Source organism: Alligator mississippiensis, chromosome 1, assembly GCF_030867095.1.
Source record: "Alligator mississippiensis isolate rAllMis1 chromosome 1, rAllMis1, whole genome shotgun sequence".
Classification (NCBI taxonomy): Eukaryota; Metazoa; Chordata; order Crocodylia; family Alligatoridae; genus Alligator; species Alligator mississippiensis.
In genome coordinates, this window is record NC_081824.1 from 51453465 (window position 1) to 51464331 (window position 10867).

Below are 10867 nucleotides of genomic sequence, written 5' to 3' on the forward strand. Positions count from 1 at the left end.
TCTTTTTGTCCAGTGTCACATAATAACTGCACAGCAGAGACAGGGATAGAATCGAATTATCTAGGGCAGGGTGTTAAATTCACATTGGGCACCAGGCTGTATCCAGACTATGGGGGCTACTTGGGGACCGGATCCAGCCCAGGGCATAGTGGGGTGCCTCATGGGGACAGCAACAGCAGTTGCAGCAGGATCATGGGATCATAGAAAATTAGGGTTGGAAGGGACCTGAGGAGGTCATCTAGTCCAACCTCCTGCTCAAAGCTGGACCATCCCCAACTAGATCATCCCAGCCAAGACTTTGTCTAGCTGGGTCTTAACTTCCCGGGATGGAGAGTCCATAACCTCTCTAGGTAATTTTGGCTGATATTCAGCTTTTTGTCCACCGTAACCCCCAGGACCTTTTCTGCAGAGCTGCTGCAGTAGCTGCTTTGACAGCTATAGGGCAAGCAGACATGGTGTGGGCTTGCAAGCAGGAGATTAGGTGACTGCAGGGCAACGAAAGTCTGTGTTATGCAGCCCTTGCTTGTCCCTGCCACTGAGGTCCGTGTTCACTGGGGTCCCAGGTTTCTGAATTCTGTAGCCGGTCCCGTCCACCACTGGCCACACATGCAGACTTCATAGCTTGGCAGGCTGGATGGAGTGACTCAGTGGGTTGGATCTGGTCTGTGGGCCAGATGTTTGACACCTTTGCTTTAGGGAACCGTTCAGAAGCTTCAACTTTGAGACTGTTCTCTGGTGCTGTAATCCCCCTCACTTTGAGACTGTTGTCTTTTGTGAAGAACTGCAGGCAAAAGAATGAAAGAGCTGAGAGACCTGCAAAGAAAAATGCAGGGGCTACTGAAGGAAGGCACAGAAGGAAGGCACAGAAGGAAGACAGGTACAAAAAGAATTAGAAGAAACAGAGCAAACGATAGATGATTTAAAAGAAAGATAAATGAGAAAATGTTTTTAGCACAAGCACCCCGAGTGGGAGAAAGCAAAGAGTGGTCCTAGTACTTTTCAGCTAGGGTGAAGATGGCAAAATGAGCTAAAAGCAGTGTGAGGTGGTTAGGGCCAAATTAACGCATAGGCAAACTAGGTACATGCCTAGGGCCCTGAGCTGTGGGCGGAGGGCCGGAACTTCCCTCCACGGCAGTGGTGTGAATGGCCCCATCGGCCTCTCTTCCAGGTGGGGTTGCTGCTGCCCCAGGGACCTGCATGCCTTCACCAGCCTCCGACTTGCTCCAGGCACCAAGGGGGTGGGGGGTGCAGGCTGCAGATGAGCGGGAGTACGGACCTTGGGCCAGGATGTGGATGCCCCCCCACGCTCCCCCCCTCCCCCCCCCAATGATGCACAGCCCTGCTGCCAGCAGTGGCAGCATTTGTGGCCCGCACAGGCCCAGGTGCAGCTCTGGCCAGTGCTGCACAGCAGAAGCAAGGAGCACAGCTCTGCTGACTGCCTCTCTTTCTCCATGTGGCTCATGTGCAGCTCCTCACTACTGGGGAAAGCCTAGAGCCTCTGCCTTCCCTGCCCCCTGCTGTACAGGTTGTGGGAAGCAGGGGCAGGGTAGGCAGCAATGTTCTAGCCCACATTGCTTCACCCTGGTAGTGTGGAGCTGCACGGAGTCTGGTACGAGAGAGGTGGCTGGTGGGGCTGTGCCCTTTACCTCCGCTGCACGGTGCTGGTCAGAGCCGCATGTCATAGGGTGCTGGTGCCTGCGTGGGCCGCGAGGGCAGCTGCTGCTGGTGGCGGGGGCTGTGCACCATGGGGTGGAGTGTGTGGGGGTCTCCACACCCTCCCACTCACACCCTGTCTCCGCAACCCCGCTCCTACATATACACCCTGACATACCCTATTGCTCCCACCCACACACCTCCCAACCCCTCTCCCCTTTCTTTGCTTCATAGATTCATAGATGTTAGGGTCAGAAGGGACCTCAGTAGGTCATCGAATCCGACCTCCTGCCCTGGGCAGGAAAGAGCGCTGGGATCAGATAACCCCAGCTAGGTGCTTGTCCAGTTTCCTCTCAAAGAATCCCCAGGGTAGGGGAGAGCACCACCTCCCTTGGAAGCCCATTCCAGATTCTGGCAATCCTTACTGGAACAGGTTGGGTTTATTTTGGGCTTGTTTTTAAAGGCGGTGCTGCTTTTTTTTTCTTGTGAGACTTGGCAACACTGCTTCCAGCCCCACTCCCCATGGGTGGCAGCACTGGGGTGGGAGGGGGATCTTGACCAGCCCAGGGCCCATGAGTTTGTTGGCCTAGAGCCCAGTAAGGAGTTAATCCAGCCCTGAAGGTGGTAGTCCCCAGGTGGAAAAGCAGAATGAGTTGTTGGAGGCAACGAGAACATTTTATGAAGAGCTGAATCAGAAGAAGGAAATAGTAAAGAAGATGATGGATTTGCTGGAAGAGACTGAAGAGGAAGTGGAGGAGTAGGAAGAAAAGATAAACTTAAAGGAAGTGGAAGTGTACTTAAAAACCTTTAAGGGAAATCACCAGGAGCAATAAACTAACTATGGAATTTTATGAGAAGTTTTAGGCATGGGTATAGCGGAAGTTTTTGAGGAAATAGCAGAAATAGGAGAGGCAGGGAAAGATTTTACAAGAGGTTTTGTGATCTTACTTTTTAAGAAAAGGGAGAAGGAACTCCTGAAAAACCGGAGACGGGTTACACTCAATATGGACTATAAGTTAATGGGCAAGATTCTGCACTACCGTTCCTTTAATTTTGTAGGGTCTCTGTGTGCCCCCCCAAGCTGCTGATTGGTGGAGGGGCCCTGTGGGTCAATCCCGATTGGCAGGTTAGTGAAAACTATAATTTAAAACTTGGTGATGTTTTTGCCTCCCCACCAGTCAGCAGCAAACAGCAAGGCCACCAGGGCCCCTTGGCCAATTAGCAGCAGGGAGGCAAAAATGGTGCCAAGTTTAAAATTATGGTTTTTGCTTCCCTGCCAATCAGGAGTGAGCCGCAAATGGAGCCCCTTCACCAATCAGCGACAGGGGATGCAAGGGGATCAGCCCATTTCTGCTGTGAATCTGGTAGGTATCTACTCATATCCTCCTATGTTACCAAAGGTAAATTTACAATTCCATCCACAGTATCCTCATGCCTTATTCCAAATACAGTGCAGAAACAGCTATTGAATATTTTTGCACTTTGAACAGTATTGTTAATGATTTTATCATCTACATTTACAAACAGATGTGTAGTTGACAGAGGGATGTTTTTGTGTCTAGTATGTTTTTAAATGTCTGCATGTCCTGATTTTTGTATTTTATAACCATAACGTTCTTTAAAAATAGGCTTTTAATTATTTATATAATTAACAAACTGCTGTGTTAGTGTCCAATGGAAAAGGTCCATGCCTCAATGAGCTTACAACTGGACAGACAAATTAACAGATAAGAGACAACATTTATGCTGGAGGCATCTTGCTTAATAGTTTTTGTTTAATTTTTTAATCACTTAAGTCAACTTTCATGAAGATTAAATGCAGAGGCATAACTGGGCAGCTTTATGCCAAGGATGGCCATTAATGTTGTAGCAGGGCATCTTTGGGTGGTTTGGAGGCTCCTGGCCCTGGGCATGACCTAAAACTGCACCCTGCTGGGGAGGGGTGGCCTGGTGGGGCTCCCAGTGGTGCAGGAGTCCCCAGGAAATGCCAGGCCAGTTACCTCCCCTGTGAAAGACGAGGAGGGGTGCCTTAACCCCAGCCCCCATCTTTGGGTGGGTTTTGTAGGCTGCTGGGGAAGTAGTGGGGGCCAGGTATGTCCACATGTAGGCGCCTGAGCCCAGCAGGGATATGAGGTCCCGGAGACCCCAGAGGGGCTAGCGTGGAGAGCATTGGGAGGCCCTGCACAGAGTAGGGCTGAAGCGGAAGTAGGCCTGAAGGACAGCCCAAGGGGTGCTCTGAGTAGGATCAAATGACAGTAAACTTGAAGGACAGTGAAAGGGCCAGCCCCATGAGAAGTTGTGCCCGGTGAGAGGCTTGGGGCAGAATTAGCCCAGGGTTTGGCATAAGGCCGGACCATGTAGAGTAGGGGAACTTGCAGGAACCGAAGGTTCTGCGTGGCAAGGCCAATATGAGAGTAGCAAAGCCTGATGGCCCAAGAGAGGCCGCTCAAGGAGAAGCAGGGCAGTGGAGTGTGGTCCGGTAAAAGGCAGTATGCCAGAGGCCACCAGAGAGGGGCGGAGTGGAAGAGGCCTCCTGTGAGAGGGGAGGTGGTGTGAATGTGTGTGTGTGTGTGTGTGTGTGTGTGGAAACCAACTTTGGACTCGGTTTGCTCCGGTCTCAGACTGGGAGTAATATTAATTTGGTTACCATCTGCAAGGCATGGGCTGCAGTGTAGGGAAGGTCGGAGTCGCAGATAGTGCCTCCTGGCCATCGGGGCAGTAATGCGCAGTCTCCTGCATATACCATCCATATAGGGGAACAACAAAATCATGGCAGGCGGGATTGGGTGGATTGCCCCATAGAGATAGGTGGGCGGGCCAACATGAGACCCGTCCCCAAGAGTTGCCGCTTGTCACAAATGTAATAATGGGTGGGCCTATAGGGGACACGCCCCAGGTGCTGACTAAAAGTTGGGGGCAAAGTACCAGAATGGAACTAGGGGGATGCCTCACACTTCCATTCCCCCACCCTGCCCACACCCTGCACCTTCCCTGCAGCAGTTCCAGCTCTAGGGTGGGGTTGGGAGTAGGAAGAGTTGCAGTGGGAGCAAATGGTATAGCCAGTGCAAATCAGTGTTTTATGGATGCTCAACACATGGATCAGTTGCAAAAAAAAAGGAGGTGACATATTTGCCTGAAGAAACAAACCTCTGACCACTGCCCGTGCACTGTGCGCTGCCACTTCCTAGGGCACAGAACTGGCTATTCATGCTTTTGTGGGCAGTGCTGCTACACTGGGTAGCAGTTGCAGCTAGGCTTCCAGTAGTAACATGGTGAATGAGACAGCAGGAGCAGCAGCTGCTATTTTTGTGCCACCCTCCAAGTTGACATCTGGGGTTGGTGTTCTCATGACCCCTCTCAGTTGCAGTAATGGTTAAATGTCTGTTCAAAATATTTAATCATTATGACTGCAATTCTGGAAAGAATCCTAATCAGGAAAGTACTTAAATATCTGCTTAACTAATTTAATGTGTTTAAGTCTGTTTCTGAATAAAATTGACTGTGCATAGGTGCAATAATTGGTTTGCTTAAATTTACAGTAGTAATTGATATACTTTATGGAAGATATCTAGTCCATATGTAGCTCAAACATGTTTGTCACATTTAAATGTGCTATTTTATCATGATTTAAATATATGTGTGTGTGTGCGGTGCTAATATGTTTCTTCCATATAAGATATGAAAGAGGCTAGTTAGACATGTGCATGTGTTAGGATTTGCATCTGAATCTGTTCAAGTGTGACTCGGTAGTTAATCCAAAGATCTTTGCAAATATTCAGCTTTATTTTTCCATGAAAGCAACAGAAATACTTTTGAAAATTTTGCCTTTACTTCAGATCATAGAATCATAGAAAATTAGGGGTGGAAGGGACATTAGGAGGTCATCTAGTCCAACTCCCTGTCCCTGCTCAAAGTAGAACCATCCCCAACTAAATTATCCCAGCCAAAGCATTGTCTAGCTGGGTCTTAAAAACCTCCAAGCATGAACGCCACATGCCCCCGGAGGCTAGAGGGGCATGGTGAGCTCCCACAGGCAGCAGTGGCAGCAGCAGTGGCGGGAGGGTGGCAGAGAGTGGCAGTGTTGGTGGAGGTGGGGGGAGCACTGACCAGTGGTTGGTGACCACCCACAGACACCACTGGCAGTGTTGGCGGCAGTCAGTAGCGATTGGGGACCACCCGCAGATGCCATCGCTGGCAAGGGGGGGTGCTTTTTACAGGGGGTGAGCTGCCAAGCTCAGGGGGTGCATGAGCACCTGTGTGCACCCCGTACGTGTCGCCAATGCCTCCAAGGATGAAGATTCCACCACCTCTCTGAGTAACCTGTTCCAGTGTTTTACTAAGTGAGAAAATTCTTCCTAATAACTAACCTAAACTTCCCTTGCTGCAACTTTGGACCATTGCTCCTTATTCTGTCATCTGCCACCATAGATTTATAGATTGTAGAGTTGGAAGGGACCACAATGGATCATCGTGTCTGACCCCCTGCCCCTAGCAGGGAAGAGGACCGAGGTCAGATGACCCCAGCCAGGTGACTATCTAGACTCTGCTTGAAGACCTCCAAGCTAGGTGATAGCACCACCTCTCTTGGAAGCCCATTCCAGGTCCTGGCCACCCTTACTGTGAAAAATTTCTTCTTAATATCTAACCTAAATCCACTTTCAACTTGTTTACACCCGTTATTCCTGTCGGGACCCAGGGCAGCCGGCCAGCAGCTCTCCCTGACTCCCACCCGGGCAGATAAGGGTCCGGGGCCTTAGAAGGCCGTTAGGCGGGTACTTGTGACGCGTGGAGTGGAATTAATTAGGCAGACGCTTATCAGTTGCAAAGCAAGATTGTTTACTCACGTCAAGGTGGTGTAAGACGGAGGTCAGAGATACTTAGTTACAGCTTAGAGATCGTCGTTCAGTTATTCTGCAGATATATATATATGGGCCGGCGGTCGGCTTATCGGGCATGCGGGGCAAGGGTACGCCAGGGAGGTCGCGGTGGGAAGACGCTGACAACTGATCAAATTGTCAAATTTACTCCAAGGTGTGGGCAGAGTTGTCTTTGACTTTGCGAAAAATGTAAGCGGGTTTTGTTTGTATGATAGCCAATTGTTTTTCGCCGCGTCATAAATCTAATTAGAATCGCCAATTATCTAGCGGTCTTTGCTAGGGTGTTATTTTCACAGGGTTACTCCTTGTTTTCTTTGACCAATTATAATGATTTATATAAAGCAAAGAAGGCAAAAGTTTTTATCTCTGTTAGTGGCGCAGCAATAAATTTCTTTTTGACATGCGCAGAAAAAAGCGGTTACTATCATTATTGTTAACCCTTAGTTAACCTAGTGCAGAAAAAACTGTTTTAAATGGTTATTACTTGTTTGTGACATGGGCACTATCTAATTTGGTTGTGACAATTCCTAGTCACTCCCTGGGGCGCCTAAGTAAACAGTGCTTCCTCTATTCCCCGTTGACCTCCCCTAATAAATTTATAGGCAGAGGGTGGCAGAGAGAACAACTTAGAGCACCTGCATGTGGCGGCATCACTACGGATGTCCGATTGCCTTGATTCCTCAGGAAATATGAGAACCCCTCCCCTGTTGCCCTCTTCTGTTTGATCTTCCTCCAGGTCTTCTGCTTCCCCACTTATGCCAGGGCTTTGGTCTTCATCTCCTGGCAAACCTGGTTTAAAGTCCTCCTTAGTTAGCAAGCCTGTCTGGAAAGATGGTCTTCCCTTTCTTTGTCAGGTGGATCTCTTCCCAGGAATCCTTCTTGGAACAAGAAGACCTTCCCATGGTCGAAGAAGCTGAAACCCTGCTGGCATATTTACAAATCAGTTGTCAGTATGTACTATTTACTTTGAATCCTTCTTGCTGCGAGGAATACAGATATACAGTCCTATTTTTATAAAACAATATATATTTAGATTTTTTATTCTAGTAAGTTTATCCAATGTTACTTGGGACTTAATGAAAAACCAAGCAAACAAAACATCCTAGAAGCCATAATGCTTCTCATTACACATGAATAAATACAATATTATTTTTCTCAGATTTCTGCTATTAATCAATCATATAGTACAATTTAATTTGATATTTTCACTCTCCAATGTTAGGGCCAAGATTAGAATACTGGGAAAAGTAAAGTCAAGACTGAAAAACATTGGAAACATGTCTATAAATACCATGGTAACTCTTTATATGTGTCTGTTATATTTATGAGACAGCAAGAGCAAGAGAGAGAGGATTTTTTCACTAAAAAATTGGGATGTGAAAAATGCTGTCTTTAGGGTATCAGTAAACAACATTTAAAAAAATAGGGTTCTAAGGGAAATATGTGATTATCACTGGAATGTAATGTCTTCTGGGTTATCAAGAGTTCTGAAAATACTTTCCATTCTCCTGAAAGCAGTAGTTTCTGTGCTCAGATTCTTAGGTGTGAAGGATATAAATATAACTTGATTACTTGCTAATAGCGATGCGTTCAGAGATGCTGTTTTTATTATCAGGTACAGGCAATGAATCATTTGTTGCCAAAAGCAGGATTTATAAATATTGATATATACTCTGTTAACTCTAGTGAAGATAGCAGAATCTCTAGAATTCAAAATATATGTTGTGTGTTTTGCATATATTCCTTGTGGGATAAAAATGAAAATAGAAGAACTGTTAAGTATATGTGGGTAACATTAAAACTTACACAATAAAAATTAGGGATTGAGTCATGAATTCAGATAAGTCTATGTCAGGTTTTAGCATTGGCTATGGGTCACTTTATTTGGAAATGTGCATTTTAAATAATATGATGAAGGTGCTTAAATAATGAATGATAAAGTAGGGTGTATACAGATACTCACACATGTGGGGTGGCAGGGACTTACACTGGTGGTGCAGTAAATGACCTTGTATATAGATCTAGCCATTAAATAAAGGCAAGCACCTCTGACAGATTGCTTGACAACGAAAAATTGGCATTGGAGGAAAAGGGATTTATGATATCTAAATTGATTAACAATTGGGAAATGCCCTCTAAAATTACAGATAATGTCTGGAAAACCTTGCTTTGCAGTTGATAAACAAGGCTGGAGTGTCATAGCTAGCAAAGAAGTGAGGACCCATGTTAGTTTGTTTGTCAGAATTGTCAATAAGGCTAGGGACAGACATGACACATAAACTGGTTCAGAAACTGGTTTAAACCTGTAACAGAAGAGATATTCAGTGCACATAAATCAGTTTGAAAATGGCTGAAACCAGTTTGAGATAAACCTGGGTGAATGTAGTATCAGACTTAACTGATTTGGGTCAAACTGGTTTATGCCATGTCTGTCCCAGACCCCTTGCTGGTTTAACCAGAATCCCCCAGCATCCTGGCATGCTCTCTTGCCTGGGTGGGGCTCTCTGCTCCACCACAGGGATGCCCCCTCCGCACTTCTTGACTGGAGCTCAGCAGAGACTGCAGGTGTCTGCCTGGCTTCCCCCGTCCCCTCTGCCTTACACAGACACCTCTCAGCATTAGCTAGCAGACCACATGCTGGCTACAGTCCCTGCTGTGGCAGATGGGACAAAGGGAGAATCAACAGATAGCTGGTAATGTCCCTCTTTTGTTTTCTTAATGGCGTGATAAACACCAAGTTAGGGATGATAAACACTGTGTTATCAATTCCGTGCTGGACTGGTCAGAATGGTGGGGAACCCCTCTTTAATCAGAGTGTCCTGCCAAGCCCTGGCCCTACTACCCTCAGCTCAGTAGTACAGAAGGGAAGGAGGGCTGCTGTAGTGTGCCCCCGCCCCCCCAGCTTCTAGCCTGAGCCACTGCAGGCATGTACCTGCATTTCTGGGATGTCTGTGCAGTTACAAACTGATTCAGCCTAGCCAGGTGTGGCAAAGTGGGGCTCCCTGACTAGCGACAGTGCTAGTTTCCCCACTTGCCTTTGGACACGCCACCCACCTGACTCACCTGCCATGCCTTGTTGTTAATTAATTACGATGTTGATTAAGGCGGGAGGCTGCCCATTCTTGCCCCGGTGCCAGGGGCGCTATCTGTGGCTCTGATACTCCCCTACACCACAGCCCAAGCCTCGCAGATGGCATCCAGATGACACAGTGCTTCCGGCCTTCAGCTGGACCAAGCTTAGGCCTCGTTGTCAGGCCTCAGACACACTCATTCATACCGCTCTCCTCTCACGAGGGTCTCTCACACTCCACCCCCTCTCACAGGGTCTCTTTCATGCATCGACAAGTTATGCTACCTTGCTCCCTCTTGGAGCAGGCCCGTTAGGCTATAGGCTTAGCTAGGTTCATACCTTGGGTGGCAGACGTACAGTCTTTTGGGCCTTTCCTGTGACCCTCACCAGGGTAATGGCCAGCCAATTACCCAACCGGGTCTAAGCTTGCTCTGGCCCCTTCCGGGGGCAACTCTCTCTAGATAAACATACCAGGCTCTCAGCCCTCTGGTTTTTCCCCCTTTCAATGGGGCTCCTCATCTCCACCCCCTCACTGGGGCTCCACATAGCCCCCTCACTTGGGGCCGTGGGGCTTTCCTCCCCAGTGGGCTCAGGTGGCCATAGCTGTGCCTGGCCCCAACTACCTTTCCTCGGGGTCCTACACCTCACAGAGCTCAGGTGGCCACAGCCATGCCTGGGCCTCACTCTCCCTCCTCAGGGTCTTGCACCCCACAGGGCTCAGGTGGCCACAGCCGTGCCTGACCCCCACTATCTCCGATGTTACCAGACCCACCCGAAGGTCAGGGCTAGGGTTAAGGTGTCCCGACCCACCTTTCACCAGGCAACTGGCCTGGCATTTCCTGGGGGCTCCCGCACCACTGAGAGCCCCACCAGGCTGCCCACTCCTGGCAGGGTGCAGTTTTAGGTCATGCCCAGGACCAGGAGCCTCCAAACCATCCCCTACAGCTCCTCCCTTACCCCCATAGAGCCTTGCAGCCAAGCAATGTTACTGCCTGGCATGCCAGCAGTGAACTGCCCTGTTTATATGGGCGGCCAGAGATCTAAAATGGCTGCTGCAATCAAGCACCTGCTGGCTGCTTGGCTCCACTCTTAAAGTGGCAGGCACCAACAATGCCCTGCCACACACCTTCCCCCTTTAAATAGATCCTGGGGGAGGTTTCCCCTGCTGCTCCTGCAAAGCAGACTCCCCTCAGCGCCTCTGAGAGCACTCAAATGGCGAGCACCCCAAAGGTGCTCCACCATACCAGGTTAGACTAACCTGCAAAGA